Source organism: Medicago sativa, chromosome 7, assembly GCF_051527215.1.
Source record: "Medicago sativa cultivar Bolivia chromosome 7, Bolivia_mono, whole genome shotgun sequence".
Taxonomy (NCBI): domain Eukaryota; kingdom Viridiplantae; phylum Streptophyta; class Magnoliopsida; order Fabales; family Fabaceae; genus Medicago; species Medicago sativa.
In genome coordinates this window covers 56,600,000-56,616,446 of record NC_140755.1, presented here as the reverse complement: position 1 = coordinate 56,616,446, position 16,447 = coordinate 56,600,000, and positions in this window count along the sequence as shown.

Genomic DNA, 16,447 nt, shown 5'->3' with positions numbered 1-16,447 from the left:
TTATTTTAAATTACCATTAAGTGACCGTTAGTGTTATAAATTACCATTAAGTGAGTAGTGACATTTTGGGTGTTAGAATAAAAATGGGTTAGGCCCATTAAGGTTTGAGAGATAAGCCCAATTGAGTAGAGCATGTATATAAACTCTAGTTGTTGGTAAAACTAGGTTTTACAAACATTATTCATTTCATTTCATTTGAGAAGAGAAGAGATAGAGACTAGAGACAACAACAACAACAACAAGGGTTAGAAGGCAAAGAGGGGATTCAACATCTAGGAGCAAAATTGAAGCTTGGGTTAGAGAATCTTGGTGTTAGAGGTAAGAGGGTTAGATTTCAACCATAATTCACATCTTTTTCTCTTTACCCATTTTTGTGAAATTGTTGAATTGAACCTAATTGCTTTCAAATTCGTGTTCATGTTTTGATGCAATGTTTGAGTATGTAATTTGAATGTTAATTGAGTTGTTAGTGATGAAATTACATGCTTAAGTGGTGGTTATATGTATTCTTTGCATTTTTGTCCAAAAATGGTGATATGAGATGTTGTTGTGATGAATTGTTGGTGAATTCATGATGTTTAGCTGCTGTTGTTGTTGATAGATGTTGTGGTTGATGATTAAAACATTGGGTAATCATAATTGGAGAGTTTGATATGACTTTGTGTTGTTTTTGAATATTTGATGAAAAATGGGTCAAATGATGATTTTTGTTAAGAGAATGTTTTGGGGCAAATTTTATATGGAATTGAGTGTCTTTTCATGTTTAGAAATGTTTAGACAAACTTTGGGATCAAATTTGGGCATTGGGAAGTCAAAATTGGGGTTTTGGGGTGAAAATGAGGTTTTTTCCCGAGAGGAACTGTCATAACTCGCAATGGCGAGTAAAGTTCACTCGCAATTACGAGCACTCGCAATGGCGAGCAAAACTACTCGCAGTTGCGAGCTGCACAGGTCAGTGCTCCCTGTTTTTGCGTTTTCGTGTCTTTTCACTCGTTTTTGTTTTGAACTGGTTTTTGGTGCAAACATGAAAATTGTAGAGAATATTTTTATCTTTCTAAGGGCGTTGGTTTAACTTGAATACGATTTTTGGTTTGCAAGTTATGGGGAAATTACTCTTGAAACGTTTTATTGAAAAATCCCGCATAACTAGTTCCAAGTCGACCTAATCCTTGTGGAATATTTTTAAATCTTTGAAAACTTGATTTTTAAGAGTGCAACAGAGGTGGTTAAGCTGTGATATAGTGAACCTACTTATTTTTACTTAGAAATTGGGAAATTCTTTGAAAAATGATAATGGAGACGAACTTTGTGATTTTTATGAATTCGTCATATTTGGCCGATGAAATGCTTACGTAACCTCTACTGCACACACATGTGAACTGTGAGAATACAAGGCATAGGCTATTGAGCTTGTTTACTTGGTTTTGAATTAATTGTTCAATTAATTTTAAGTTATGACTTGGAGAGACGAACTTGACTAAAGATGACTTTTGAGAATCAATTGATTGTGAATCCTTTATGGGGAATTGTTATATGTTATGTGAAGATGATTGGTGGTGCAATTATGTGACAACTTTATGTTGTGTGATTTTTGATGTTGTTGGTGATTGTATATGTGTTAATTGGTGATGAATTGTTGATGATTGCATATATACATGTATTGGTGATGGTGAGGTGATTATTGTTTGTGTGAACATATGCATTTGTAGTTGAGTCATATGTTCATGCATTCATGACTGATGGTGGTGGATTTTATATCCAAGACTGATGGTGGCGGATTTTATATCCAATTGAGGTGGGTACGATGTTTTTGTTGCATCGAAGGTGACGACCTTGAGGTGATTTGGTACCACATGCATCTAGATGAGTCTAGAATCATTGCATAAACTATTGGTGGATTGAATTGCATTTGCAATGTGTGTGATGATTGTTTTGCTAACTGTAATTGTGGATTGGATTATTGATTGTTAATTGTTGATTGACAAGGTGAGTTGGACATAGGTGTATGATACACTTGTGGAGATGAACTTGGAATGATAGTATGTATATGTTGAGATTACTTATGAATAATATGTATGAATTGTTGTTCTGGAATATATTCTTTCATTTCCAATGTTCATGATAAATGTTTTTCGTGGATTATGATGATGTAATGCTAACCCTCAGTGGTTTACCGCCTACCTTTCTGTATGGACGGGTAGATGGAGTGCAGGATGCTTAGTTGTTGCTTGTTGATGCCGAGGAGTGGAGTTCCTCTTTTTCATGCAAGTGTCTAGATTAGGGCTCTGATCTAGGATAGTCTTTGCATGTTGTTTATTTGACTTTGTATTTTGGAGTTGTTGAGATATTATGTTATTTGAGATTTGGAGGATACATTTGTATTTAGTTTGGAGATCCAGAGATGTTTATGAATTATATGTTGTTCCGCTGCTATGTTGTGTAACATGATCTTTATGCATGTATGCTTTGTGATTTATTCGGAGACGTAGCATCTATTTCTAGAATATTTCTGATGTATTCGCGCGTTTTACCGCTTAATAGAAATAGGGTGTTACAGTGTAAGCAAGCGGGGCAGCGGAATCTCTGAAGTACAAGTGGTGCCATCAATAGTCTGCACCACAAAAGATGCCCACGCCTTTGCATGGGGCTTGAAGTCGGCCCTCAACAACATGTGTGACCCTCCATGCCACTTAGCACCTTCAACACAAATCTGCAATAACAACTCCTCCCACCTATCATCATTCCAATTCTTGCACTCCTCCATCCTCCTCTTCACATCACAAGTCTCCGGTGGCACAATATCAAGCAAATCATTGATCCTCTCCGGGCTATAGCCAATCTCCTTCCCCCTCACATAGGACACATACTTCCTCCCCGTGTACCTAGCATTGGAATAGAATTCTATCCCAATAGTCTTGTTGGCTTGCTCAAATATCATACTCATTAGGGACTCCCACCCTCTCTCAGTGATCACTTGATGAAACTTGGGGTTGGAGATAAGTTTGGTTCTCCGGGATCACTTTAAGACTACAGATGTCTTTGAAACGGTCTCGGGCAGCGTTGTTGTAAACTCGGTGGTTGACAGATAGTGGTGGGGCGGTGTTAGGGCTAGGTTTAACGATTTGTTTGCGTTTGGGGGCGGTCTTGGCCTTTTTGGATGGCTGGGATGTGGCTTGGGACTTGCCTTTGTTGCGGGTCTCAACCATGGTTAGGGTTGGTGAAAGTTAGGGTTTGAAGAAGAATGAGTATTAAGGTTAGCGTTAGGGTGGAGATGATGAATATGATGATGTTTGGGTGTTTGTTGGTGATGATGAAGGAAGATGATGATGGTTTAACGTTTGGAAGATGAAAAGATGAAGAATTTTGGTAGAGAAAGTTTAGAAATTTGTAGGTTAGGGTTCTGGGAAAATTTTGGCAGAGTTTGGCTACTTTTGGAAGGGGATGTAATGAAAATCGTGTTGGGTTTATTTATAGGCTGGGGAAATCGTGTCACGTTTGGCCAAAAACGTGCCACAATTTGGTTTTGTAACGGTTAAATTTTGGAAACTGCCAAAATCGTGTCACGTTTGGGCAAAACGTGCCACGATTGCTCATTTTTGAAAAATTTCTTGCCCAGAAATCGTGTCACGTTTTGGCCAACGTGTCACGATTGTGCTATGTCAAATGGAACCAGTTTGAGACATAGAAAAAATTTGAAGTGCCAAATTCGTGTCACGATTTCAATATCGTGACACGTTTTTGAAAATGTCGAAAGGGCACTTTTTAATTCTTGTAAAGAGCTTCAGAGGGAGGCAAAATTGTGTCACGTTTTGCCCAAAACGTGTCACAATTTGCCCAGTATTGGACTTGAAAAATTTTTGTTCCTCTGTTCGTTTCAGCTAAAATCTTTTTGTGTTTTTGAATTTTTTTGAAAGCAATAAAAATTTAGAAATGCTACCTGAAATACACATGTGGGTTGCCTCCCACAAAGCGCTTCTTTACCGTCACTAGCTTGACTTATGATGACCCCTAAGAATCATTCAACACCACTCCCGCTCTATTCTTTAGGAGTCCACCTCCAAGATATGGTTTCAGCCTTTGTGCGTTAACCTTGAAAGTCTTTTGTTCACCAGGCTTCCTCAGCTCCACTGCTTCATAAGTAGAAGTGTTCCTTACCAACCCCTTGTCATAATACCTCCTAGCTTTCTCTATCGTGTCAGAGAAGATGGAGAGCATACACCATTGAAAGGTAACCGGCGCATTACGCAGCCCAAAGGGCATGCTCCTGTAAGCGAATATACCAAAAGGACTAGTGAAGGTAGTCTTTTCTTTTCCTTTATTCAAAGTTTCTGATCCCCCATACTTGTCGCCCAAGATGTCTTCAGGTGGTGGCAGTTGCATTTGTTCTTTGCTTGCTTCAAGTTGCTTGACACAATCACTAACTTCAAGGTCTTCATCCTCCTCACAACTCTCTATAGAATTTACAATTGCCCTTTCAAGAGGTTGTTGAGGTTGAGGTTCACGAGAGTTGTCTTCTAATATTTCTTCAACAACATCAATCCGGTAACACTTGGGGTTTTCCTCTCTGTGTTTCATTGCTTCAAAGATATTAAACACCACTTGCTCGTTATGGAATCTCAACATAAGCTCTCCCATCTCAACATCAATCAAAGCACGACCGGTTGCAAGGAAGGTCTTCCTAGAATGAGTGGCATATCTTCATCTTCAGCCATATCTAGGATCACAAAATCTGCTGGAAACACTAGATCATTTACCTTGACTAGCACATCTTCAAGCACACCGAAAGGATAAGAGATTGACCGATCAGCTAGAGTAATGGTCATTCTTGTTGGCTTTGGCTCCCCACATCCAAGCTTCTCCATCATTGAAAGGGGCATCAAGTTGATACTTGCCCCTAAATCACATAAAGCTCTTCCAACGTTTACCGGTCCAATAGAACAAGGGATAGTAAAAGCACCAGGATCTTTCAGCTTGGGTGGTAGCTTCTTTTGGAGAATAGCACTACAATTCTCGGAAAGAGATATGTTTTCATCATCTTTAGGCTTTCTTCTTCCCGTTAGCAATTCTTTGATGAACTTGGCATACAAAGGCATTTGATCAAGAGCTTCACTGAAAGGAATATTCACCCGAAGTTGTGATATAAGTTGCATGAACTTCTTGAATTGTCCTTCCTCCTTCTTTTTCTTCTTCTCTAGATGAGGGTAAGGAAGCTTCACATATGATGGAATAATTTGTGGGTTATCTCCATCCTTCAATATTTGGCTCTTGGACTTCCTCAAGATTGAATCTTCAACTATCAATTTCTCACTTTTTTCTCCCTCTATTTTTTTCTTCTTTTCATTTTCAACTACTCCTTAATCATTCTCCTTTTCAACTACACCATTTTCCCTTTCTTTTTCAACTTCGCCATCTTTTTCCACCTCCACTACTACTTCATCAACTTTCTTTGGAACTAAAGGTGTCAAAACCTTTTTACTCCTTAACTCAATAGCATTACAAGATTCGTTCGTAGGATTCTCTTTAGTGTTACCTGAGAATCCGCCTTTGTTTTGTTCAGCCAATTGCTTAGCTAATTGCCCAAGTTGAGTTTCAAACATCTTCCTGGAGGCTTCATTGTTCTTTCTCTCAGCCTCTTGACTCTTCTTCATCTCTTCAAAGTTGCCTTGAGTCATCTTCATAAAGTTTATCATAGTTTCCTCGAGAGCTGAAGGCTTTCTTGGTTGTTGCTGTGGAGGAGTAAGCATCTGAGAGTTCAAAGCATTGTTATTCGAGTAGCTCAAGTTGGGATGCTTGTTGATGCCTGGAGTGTTGTACTGATTTTGTCTTTGATAATTCCCCATGTAGTTAGCTTCCTCACCAGATCCTTCGGGAACACATTCTCCTTTTGCATGTCCTTCACCACATAAGTCACACTTGATTGCAGCCACTTGTTGTTGCTTATGAGCCAAATTGAAACCTTGAAACTCCTTAGTTAGAGCCTCGATTTGTTTGTTCATGGCTGCTTGGTTAGCTAGGATTGCAGTTTGCTCACTCACCCCACACACTCCTCTTTCTTTCTTTTTCACTTCACCACGATATTCGTTGCTGGCCATGTTTTCGATTAGAGCCTGAACTTCAAGATCAGTTTTACTTTTAAGCCTACCTCCCGCAGAAGCATCTAAGAACATTCTAGTGTTTGGTGTCACCCCCTCAGTGAAAATTTGGAGGTATTGTTTCTCAGTAAACTCATGGTTAGGGCATCTCTTAAGAAGCAAGTTGAATCCCTCCCAAGCATCATACAATGACTCACTCTCCCCTTCCATCTTCTTGTCCCAATATTTGGACATAGGAAAATACTTCTCGAGGAACTTAGGCTTTAGCTCCTCCCATGTTTGGACAGTCCCATTTGGTATTGTTAACAACAAATCTTTGGCTCTTCCCGTCAAGGTGAAAGGAAATAGCCTAAGCTTCTTTTGTGCGTCGGTCACAGTGGTTGGTTGTACACAAAACTCACATGTTTCAGCAAAGTGGCTCAAATGTTCATGTGGGCTCATGGATTCGGTCCCGTCAAACTGTTTGTCTCTCAACCCATTAAGGACGGTGGTTTTCGTGTGGGTCAGTTGACCACGATGAGTTGCTAATCCATAGTCTCCCAATTTTGGTCTCGGTGGTACAGGTTCTCCCATAGTTGTAGATTTAGGAGAAGAGATAGTTTCAGATTCAGCAGGTATCGGTTCTCGTACACCCGGTGGAACAGAATGAGACAACCTTTGCAGCCGGACAACTTTCCGAAGTGCTCTAGCAGTCCTTTCTATTTCTGGATCGTATTCTAAATCGTCGGCGCTCTGCTTACCTCGCATAAACCGCAAAATACCTTAGTAGCACTGCACGATACAAAATACTTAATGAATACTGAAACAAAGAAAAATTAAAAACAGAAAATTAAATTGCAGAAATCCTAAATTATAACGTAATTGCCTTGTTGAAATAAATCAACAGTCCCCGGCAACGGTGCCAAAAACTTGATAGGCGTTTGGCAAGTGCACCAAATACTATCGAAGTAGTAAAATATCGATCCCACAAGGACTGTTTTTAATCTCAATAATTTAACTACGTTGCACTTTAGGATGTGTAAAATTTGTTTTGATTTGCCACTAGGCAGTAGATTGATTTGGTTTCAATAAAATAATTGCTGGAAGTAAAATTGGGTTTAAAGAATAAGAGAGAGATGAGTTTAGGTCTTTCGAATCATCTATGTTCCACTAATTGGTATGTTGCACCTATTCGTATGAATGATTTTCTAGTCCCACGATAGTTAACAAAATAGTCCTAATCAATCCCTTGAGTTAGGACCCTCTTCTCAAACTACAACCCCTAATTCGTTAGGTGGTCTAATAATCTTTGAATGTTTAAGCACGTTAACCTAATATCACTAACAAACGATTATCCATTCCTAGACTAACCTTGTTTATTAGAACAATTCAATTAGGTCTAAGTAGAAAGCTATGGTCAGTAGTCATTCATTCTCACTAAATCATGTTTATATTTGATCAGGATATAAAAAGCATTAAGAACAATTGAATTGGATAAAAACTAGATTGTCATTCACAATAAATAGAGTTTCACAGCAACATGGATCAATTAGGGTTACAAAGAATCATCTCAGACCTAATCTCTAAGAGATTTAGCTACTCATAATTGAGTTTACAAATAGCATAATCAATAGTGGAATCAAAACATACATGAAATGATAGAAGGTTGAAGAAATTGCTCTCCTAGCCGTCTTTAGGTCTCAAAATTGCACTTTTCTGTCTCCAATTCGTAACCCTTGTTTTTGGAATAGACTTCAGCTTAAATAGGCATAGAATATCGCCCAAATCGTGTCACGTTTTAAGTGAATCGTGACACGTTTTTACCTTATGGAGCAAGAAACTGAATTAGGGTTTCACCAAATCGTGACACGTTTTACCAATCGTGACATGTTTCCATAATGTCGAACCAAAGCTTCTGATGCTTCCCAAATCGTGTCACGTTTGTACCAAATCGTGACACGTTTCCTTTTTTGCATTTCCTTCAGTTTTTCTGCTCTTTTTGCTGCATAAGTCTTCTTGTGAACTCCATTTTGTGATAAAAATACATAGAAAATTACGTAATGACAAGATGTCATCATATGTCTTCAAGGGCTTAATATGAAGGTTGAGTGCACAACACTTCCAGTGCCCACCAGGTTTCCAGGAAGATATTCATAGCTATAACTTTTTACTTATTTCCTCGGGAAGTTGTACGAAGCTATAACTTCCATCTCTAAGTTCTAGCTATCTAAATCTTGCAAACCTCTATCTTTACCAAGTTCATTCCTTAACCACACATTTTCACTTGAATCCGTAATTCCTTTTTACATGCTTTATTTACTTCTATATTTTACTATATTAGTATTTTAAAATATTGTCTTTTATATTTGTCTTTTTGGATCTTAAATATTTTTTTTTTTGAAGAATGGATCTTAAATAATTAAACTTAGTATTTGAAAGTACTTAGAACTTGTCCACGACAATCTTCGTGGGATCGATACTCTACTTACTCTCTATTACTTGTTGCGATAAAGTACACTTGCACCCTGTATATATTGGAGAATAGGTAACTATTTTTCAAGCATCAGCGGTTTTCAAGGCGACTTGGCTAGCAAACTAAGGAAGTTTAAGAATTATTTGAAGAACAACTAGCTTTTCCGTCCATGGAAGAAAGCTCGATTCGCTGGGCAACCCTTGCTTCACCTACATAACTTAAAATATCATAACCTCTATAAATAGAGGTGTAGCTCAATTTTGTTGGAGTTAATCGATGTAATAGGAAGCAAATAGAGATAAAATAGAGGGTTGAGAGTGTGAGCAACCATTGTAGGATTCAATCTTGTATACATCTCATGGGTAACTATACTCTCCTTTGTTTTGCAATTGAATGTAAATAGCTCAGTACCTATATAGTACTCTTAATATGATTGGTTTTATATGATTTATGCAGTCAATATAATCTTTAGTTTAAATATGTTTTTAATGCTTTTTTGACGATGTAGTTTGAGCCTTTAGTTTTAATCCATTCAATATAATATTTAGTTTAAATTCGTTCTTAAATATGTTATGCAATTGATATTTAGATTTAGTTTGATCCTTATTCGTCCCGATTATCTAAGGGACATGGTTTAATCTATGCACAAGTGCTATCACGTTAGAGATAACATGTTCTATATTCATGGTCTATATTCATGTATAATTATATGTGTGTATGCCATTTAAAACATTGACTATTGTGTCATGCAAAACTACGCCAGAAAGCTATTACATTTGTTTTCCGCAACGTCTTGTAGGTTTTGGACATGATTATACCAATACGGAGTAAAGCAAGGCAAGCATATGCGTCACAAGCCAAGCCAAAGCAACATAAAGTCATCTGGTGAAGAGTAAGGTTTAAATTTGATCCGTCAAATCCATTTCCAATTTCTTCGTCTTACTATTGGTTTATGAATATTACCATTCCCAATGATCCTTACTACCAACTAGCGAATATAGATTGTTGTCACATTGTTGGTTCCTACAATGGATTGATATGGTTTATCTTTGATTCTTGGTCCATTGAGCATCAACACACGTGGTTCAGTTTCTGGATCCCAACTAGGAGCATATAATATGATAAATTAAGGTATGTGACTAACTTTTTTAGGAATACATTTCCTTTTGATATCGCAACCAACACATATGAGTGGTTGCCTTCTCTGCCAACAAGGTGAAAGTTTTCATTTTGAGTGACAATGTTTGGAGAGATATTCCTTGTACCAACCCATTTTTCGATAGGATTATTTTATTTATTTATTACATGTTTATTTTCTTGTTCGTGTGTTTGATTTGGGATTAATGGATTTTTAGACGAGAGGGGTATTTTAGTCATTTTTAGAACTAAGGGTATTTTGGAAATGTGAGGAGTGAGGTTAAATAAGTAATTTTAGAATGAAGAGTATTTTAGTGTTTTAGTCTGAATAGTTATTTTTACTAAGATTAGTAGTAACTTGAGGTAATTATTTTGAGATAGTAATTGATGAGATGTTTTAATGAGTTAAGTGAGCGGTAACTTTTTAATTAGTGGTAAGAGTTACTAGACCAAATATGAGATGACATGACCTAGCCCATTAGTTGGAGTCTATATGGATAACAATAGTGGAAATTAAGGTTAGACTTTCATTTCACACATCACACAAAAGGGTGGCCAGAGAAAATTAGAGAGAAAATAAAGAGAAAAGAAGATAAAAGAAAAAGGAAAAACAAAGTAAAGAAAATAAAAGAAAAGAGCAAAGCTAGGGTTCACAAAGGGAGACAAGAATTTGGTGCAGTAGCTTAAGCTCAATGAGAATTGAGGTAAGGGGGATATGTTTGTTCTTTCCTAATAAGTTATAATCATGTTTTAGCTTTTGGGTCATGTTTGTTTATGTTAATTTTTGAAATTGATTATTATGGGTGTTAATTTCCGTGCTTGGACTTAATTGGTGATTTTGGGTATGATAAAACTGTTAAAAACTTGTTGTTGATGCATGAATTTCATTATTGATATATGTTGAGTTAATTACTTTGAGATTCTAGCTTAAATTGGTGAAAATGGTGGTGATGTTGTTGTTAAATGTTGTTGAATTCATGATGTATGTTCTAATTGAGTGATTGTGTTTATGAAAATGATAAGTTTAAATTGTTGTTGTTGTTTATGTTGTGTTTGGATGAATTAAGTCGTTGTTGTTGGAACTTTACCAATTTAAGTAAAAACTATGTGAATTGATGCATATGATGTTTTGGGTGTTGTGAAAAGAGTTTAATTGATGTGTTTTAGCCTTGGAAAATGATTTTAAACACTTTGGGTGAATGGCGAATGTAAATAAGCACTTTGGCTCATTAATGATGAAAATCTGATGCCAAAACACACAAAAAGACCCTTTTCGCAATGCTGGCGCCTGCACTGGAGTGCTAGGCACCCAGTTACTAGGAGCCAGTGCTTGGCCCTGTCCATCCTGGCGCTAGGCGCCCCTGATAGTGCAAGATTCTTCTTGCATTTTGTCGTGGGTGTAACAACCCGTTTTCGCTAGGATTATTTATTTATTTCTTATATGTGTTTATTTGCTTGTTTGTGTATTTGATTTGAGATTAGTGGACTGTTAACCTAAAAGGGTATTTTAGTCATTTTTAAGACTAAGGGTATTTTTGATCATTTGATGTTCAAACATTATTCAATTCTTGATAATATTTAGTCTTTGAAAGGATGTTGATTGTATTATTGATAAGATTGATACTCATATAGAGTATATAAGAGCTATTATAACCATAACTAGTCATTGCTCTATATGTGATTAATCATTTCTCTATTAGTGAAAATTACAAAAACTATAGAATATAAATAAATAAATATCAACAATTACTAAAAACAATAAAAATTGTTGTGATGCTTCCATATCTTAAACACAAGTCCTTGACTACAAATCTATAAGCAAAATAAAGGATTTGTCCATCCTTGCACAACAGGTGCGATACACATAACCCAGGGCCGGCCCTAGGCATAGGCTGGGAGTGCGACGGCCTAGGGCCCATGCCGGAAGGGGGCCCAAAAAAAATTTATTGGTGGGGGTGCATATTGTAAGAATTGGATTTTTGGGGGTTTATATAGTAAAATATACCAACATGCCCGAAACATTGACATGAAAAGCTGGGCTGCAGTCTGTTATTGTTTTGGCCTTTTTGATGCAATCTGTTATATATACACCATATAAAACAAAGCTTTCTATATACACCCTCCCAAAAAAAATTGGGCCCTTTGTTCCTAATAATATGCCAAGAAATTTTTTATATTTTTTGTGGCCCTTTGTTCCCAATAATGTGTCTTACTCATATTAAAAATATTTGTGATATTTATTATCCAGAAAATTGGGAGAATTTTCATAACAAAACAAATTATATTTTAGTTGAAAATTGGCCTACTAGAGAAATTAATCTTAATCTTGCCTTTAAAGTATCAAAAATAAATAAATTATATCATATAGTAATATAAATTTGGTACTTGTAGCATATAAAAAGATGAATGATTACTCTAAAAAGTCTAACACTGACTTTTTTATCAAGTATTATTGTTGTTATGGGTTTAACATTGGAGAATTTTGTATCCAAATGTCTAAAATTTAATTAATTACGTGTTGATATACATTTATTTTTTTGGTTTTACTAACATTAGATGTCAAAATTTCAGTGTTTACTATTAGATGTTAAAATTTCAGTCTACTTCGCAGTTGTTCTCTAATTCTATGGTATATGTTTAGTTTTGGTTTCTATGGAGTATTTGATTTATTTGAAGATGTTGCCTAAAAAAACTTTTATCTTGTAGTGAAAAGCGGAAAAAAAAATGAAGCACTAGTAAAATCATAACAAGAAACTAAAAAAGTTTATGATATATTATGCAAGGCCCATTTTTTCAAACTATGCCTAAGGCCCCTAAAACGCTAGGAACGACCCTGTCATAACCATTCAACAATTAAAATCATTTCGAATAAAAAAAAAATTGAATTATTTTAGTATGTGTTTTTGTATGTGAAGTGCAAGCAATGGAACAAGAATATAGAGATTATCTCGAAAATACTACAACAACTATAATGCAGGAATCTAATCATTGACCGAACTTTCAATTCAATCTTCTCAATCTTAACATCACAAAACTGTGTCATTTTAGAGCCTATGTCATGTCAAATTTTGTTAACTTTCCAAAGGTGGACAGAATCAATTACAAACAACTTGTGTACTAAAATTTAATATCCTCTCATGTGTTGTTTTATTAATGTCAAATTAAAAATTATACTGTCCACTATAATCTTTTCCCTACCATTCTATACAAGAAAAAAAATTCAAAAATGTTGGAAAAATATGTCCCTTGTTCCCTCTCATATTTTGTACTTATAACACTACTTATATAGTGTGAAATAAAATAAATAAAAATAGTATTATATGTTTTAACTTGAGTTTTAAGTGATTGAATTTGACTTACATAAAATTGACACTCAAATTAGTATAGGTTGGATTGGATTGGATTGATTTTGTTGGTATGAATCTAAACATTAAAAAAAAACTAATAAGTTGATTAATATTTTTACTTTTACAGCTATATGGGACAACTCTCTCTCTCTCATACTCTTGAGGTGTTATTTTTCTCTATGTATTCCTTTGATTTATGTGTCAATACTAACTGTTGAAACACAGTACAAAAAGGATAGAAGAATCATTATTGAATGATGAGCAGCAGGAACACAATACTTCTCAATTACTTGTGCCACAGGCTAACACTACACCTTAGTTACTTGCACTGCAAGTTACATGAGCTGGCGCTAGTTCAGAGTTGGTTATCAGAAATAACTAACTTCCTAGTTTATAGGGATGTTAGGGTCCAATGTAATAGGGTTGATACACAGTAGCATAGTATGTGCCTACAATAACAACCTATATAAGAGATCATTGTAACAAACTCTGATTCAATGAAAAAGTTCACATTTCTCTCTGATTTTCTTCTCTAGTTTTCTCTTTTCTCCAATGTTTTTGGTTACTCAACATGGTATCTAGAGCCTTTTGATTCGTCTTCCGCAAGCTTTCTCAAGCTCCATCAATGGCGCCTCGTAACAACGATGTTCTCACCGATCAATCGAGTCCTTTCTTCGTTCATCCTAGTGATGGACCTTCATCTGTCACTGTTTCTCCAGTTTTGGACGGTTCAAACTATCATTCCTGGGCTCGATCAATGCGAAGAGCTTTAGGAGGCAAAATGAAGTTTGAATTCGTTGACGGTACAATTGAACCTATCACTGATGATTTTGATCCTCTGTTTCGACCTTGGAATCGTTGCAACAACTTAGTGCATTCCTGGATTGTAAATTCTGTATCTCCTTCAATTGCACAATCCATAATTTTCATGGAAAATGCATGTGATGTTTGGAACGATCTGAAAGAACGATTTTCTCAAGGAGATTTGGTAAGAATTTCTGAACTTATGCAAGAAATCTATGCTTTGCAACAAGATTCCAAGTCTGTAACTGTTTTTTACTCTGAGTTGAAGATCTTATGGGAGGAGCTTGAGATCTATATGCCTGTACCAAACTGTGTGTGCAGAGTACGGTGTTCTTGTGAATTCATGCGCAATGCTAGACACAATCATAATCTGCTTTATGCAATTAGATTTCTCACTGGTTTGAATGAGAATTTTGCTATGGTTAAGTCTCAAATTTTGTTAATGGATCCATTACCTTCCATGAACAAAATCTTTTCCATGGTTTTGCAACATGAAAGACAAGGAAATTTTGCTTCACCTAGTGAAGATTCAGTTTTGATTAACTATGCTGATTCCAGAAAGTACAAGGGAGATTCTTCTGGAAAATCACAATCTCAAGGAACCAATTCTAAACATGGTGTACGTGTGTGTACTTTTTGTGGTAGAAAGAATCACACTGTGGAAACTTGTTGGCAGAAACATGGAGTTCCACCTCACCTTCAAAAGACTTTTGGTTCTTCATCTGCTAATCATATTGCAAAGGAGGATGTTACTAATGATGAGAAGCCTTCATCATGTGGTGATAGCAAAACTACTGCTCCAGCTATTACACATGAGCAATATGAGAAGTTAATGTCTTTACTTCAGAATTCATCTCTTAACCAAGGTTCAAAAACTGCACATGCTTCTAATCAGGTTTCTTCTTCCATGTCTCTTGGTCATTCACCAACTGACAGGCAAGGTACTAGTTTCTGTTCTTCTTTAACTTGTCACAATTTTACTCTAAGTTCTTGGATCATTGATTCAGGAGCTAGTGATCACATTTGTGGAAATCTAAAATGGTTTCATTCTTACAATGAAATCATTCCTACTAACATAAAACTACCTAATGGTCATTTAACTATGGCAAATCAATCTGGAACCATTAAATTTTCTGATGATTTTATCATTCATGATGTTCTCTATGTCCCTGAATTTCACTTTAATCTCATTTCTGTGTCCAAATTAACAAATTTTTTAAATTGTATTGTGAGTTTTAATGGTTTCCAGTGTTTTATTCAGGACAAGAAAACCAAGAAGATGATTGGTTCTGGTGATAAAAGGGAGGAGTTATACTACTTGAATCTTTCAAATAAGCTGACTTGTTCTGCAAGCAAGATTGTTCCCAACTTTGCTCCTTTACCAGATAGTGCCCTTTGGCATTTTAGACTAGGTCATCTTTCCTTTTCTAGAATGAAGTCCTTACAGTCTCAGTTTCCTTTTGTCTATGTAGATTCTAAAGCAACTTGTGATGTGTGTCACTTTGCTAAACACAGGAAATTACCATTTCCTGAAAGTTGTAATAAAGCTGAAAAGCCCTTTGAATTGATGCATTTTGACATTTGGGGTCCTATTTCAATTCCTTCTGTTCATAATCACTCTTATTTTTTAACTGTTGTTGATGATTTTAGTAGATTCACTTGGATAACCTTGATGAAATCTAAAGGTGAAACTAGACAACATGTAATAGATTTCATCACTTTAATTGAAAATCAACATGACTGTCATGTTAAAATTGTTAGAAGTGATAATGGCCCTGAATTTAATATGCCTCAGTTTTATGCCTCTAAAGGCATTCTGCATCAAACTAGCTGTGTTGAAACACCCCAACAAAATGCAAGGGTGGAAAGAAAACATCAGCACATTTTAAACATCACTAGAGCACTTCTTTTTCAGTCCCACTTACCTAAAACTTTTTGGTCATATGCTGCAGTTCATGCAGTCTTCATCATGAATAGGGTGCCTAGCCCCATTTTAAACAATCAAACACCTTATTTTCTATTACACAATCAAAATGCTGATATGCATCAATTGAAAGTTTTTGGCTCTTTAGCTTATGCATCAACTCTTCAGGCACACAGAGTCAAACTTGCTTCTAGAGCAAGAAAGTGTATTTTTCTTGGTTATAAAAGTGGCATGAAAGGAGTCATTCTTCTTGACACTCATTCCAAAGAAATTTTTGTTTCTAGAAATGTCACTCACCATGAAAGTATTTTTCCTTATAAAAATAACCCTTCAAATGTCTCATGGGAATATCATACACATCTAGCACAAGATTATGATATTGCTCCTGTTATTGAAACTCCTCCTTCTGAAACTGTGTCAGACCCTTTCAATTCAACTTCAAATTCCACCAATGAACCACCATCTTCCACTTCCATCCCTAACCCTCCTCTTCCTTCACCACCTGTTATACATAAATCTACCAGAGTCAAATCTGCCCCCAGCTATTTGAAAGATTACATCTGCAATAACTCTTCCATTTCATCATCAAAATCAGTCAACTCAGGTATTTCTTATCCCATTACTGATTTTCACTCTTTTGATCATCTTTCTTCATCACATAGAGTCTTTTCCATTTCTATTACTCAAAGTA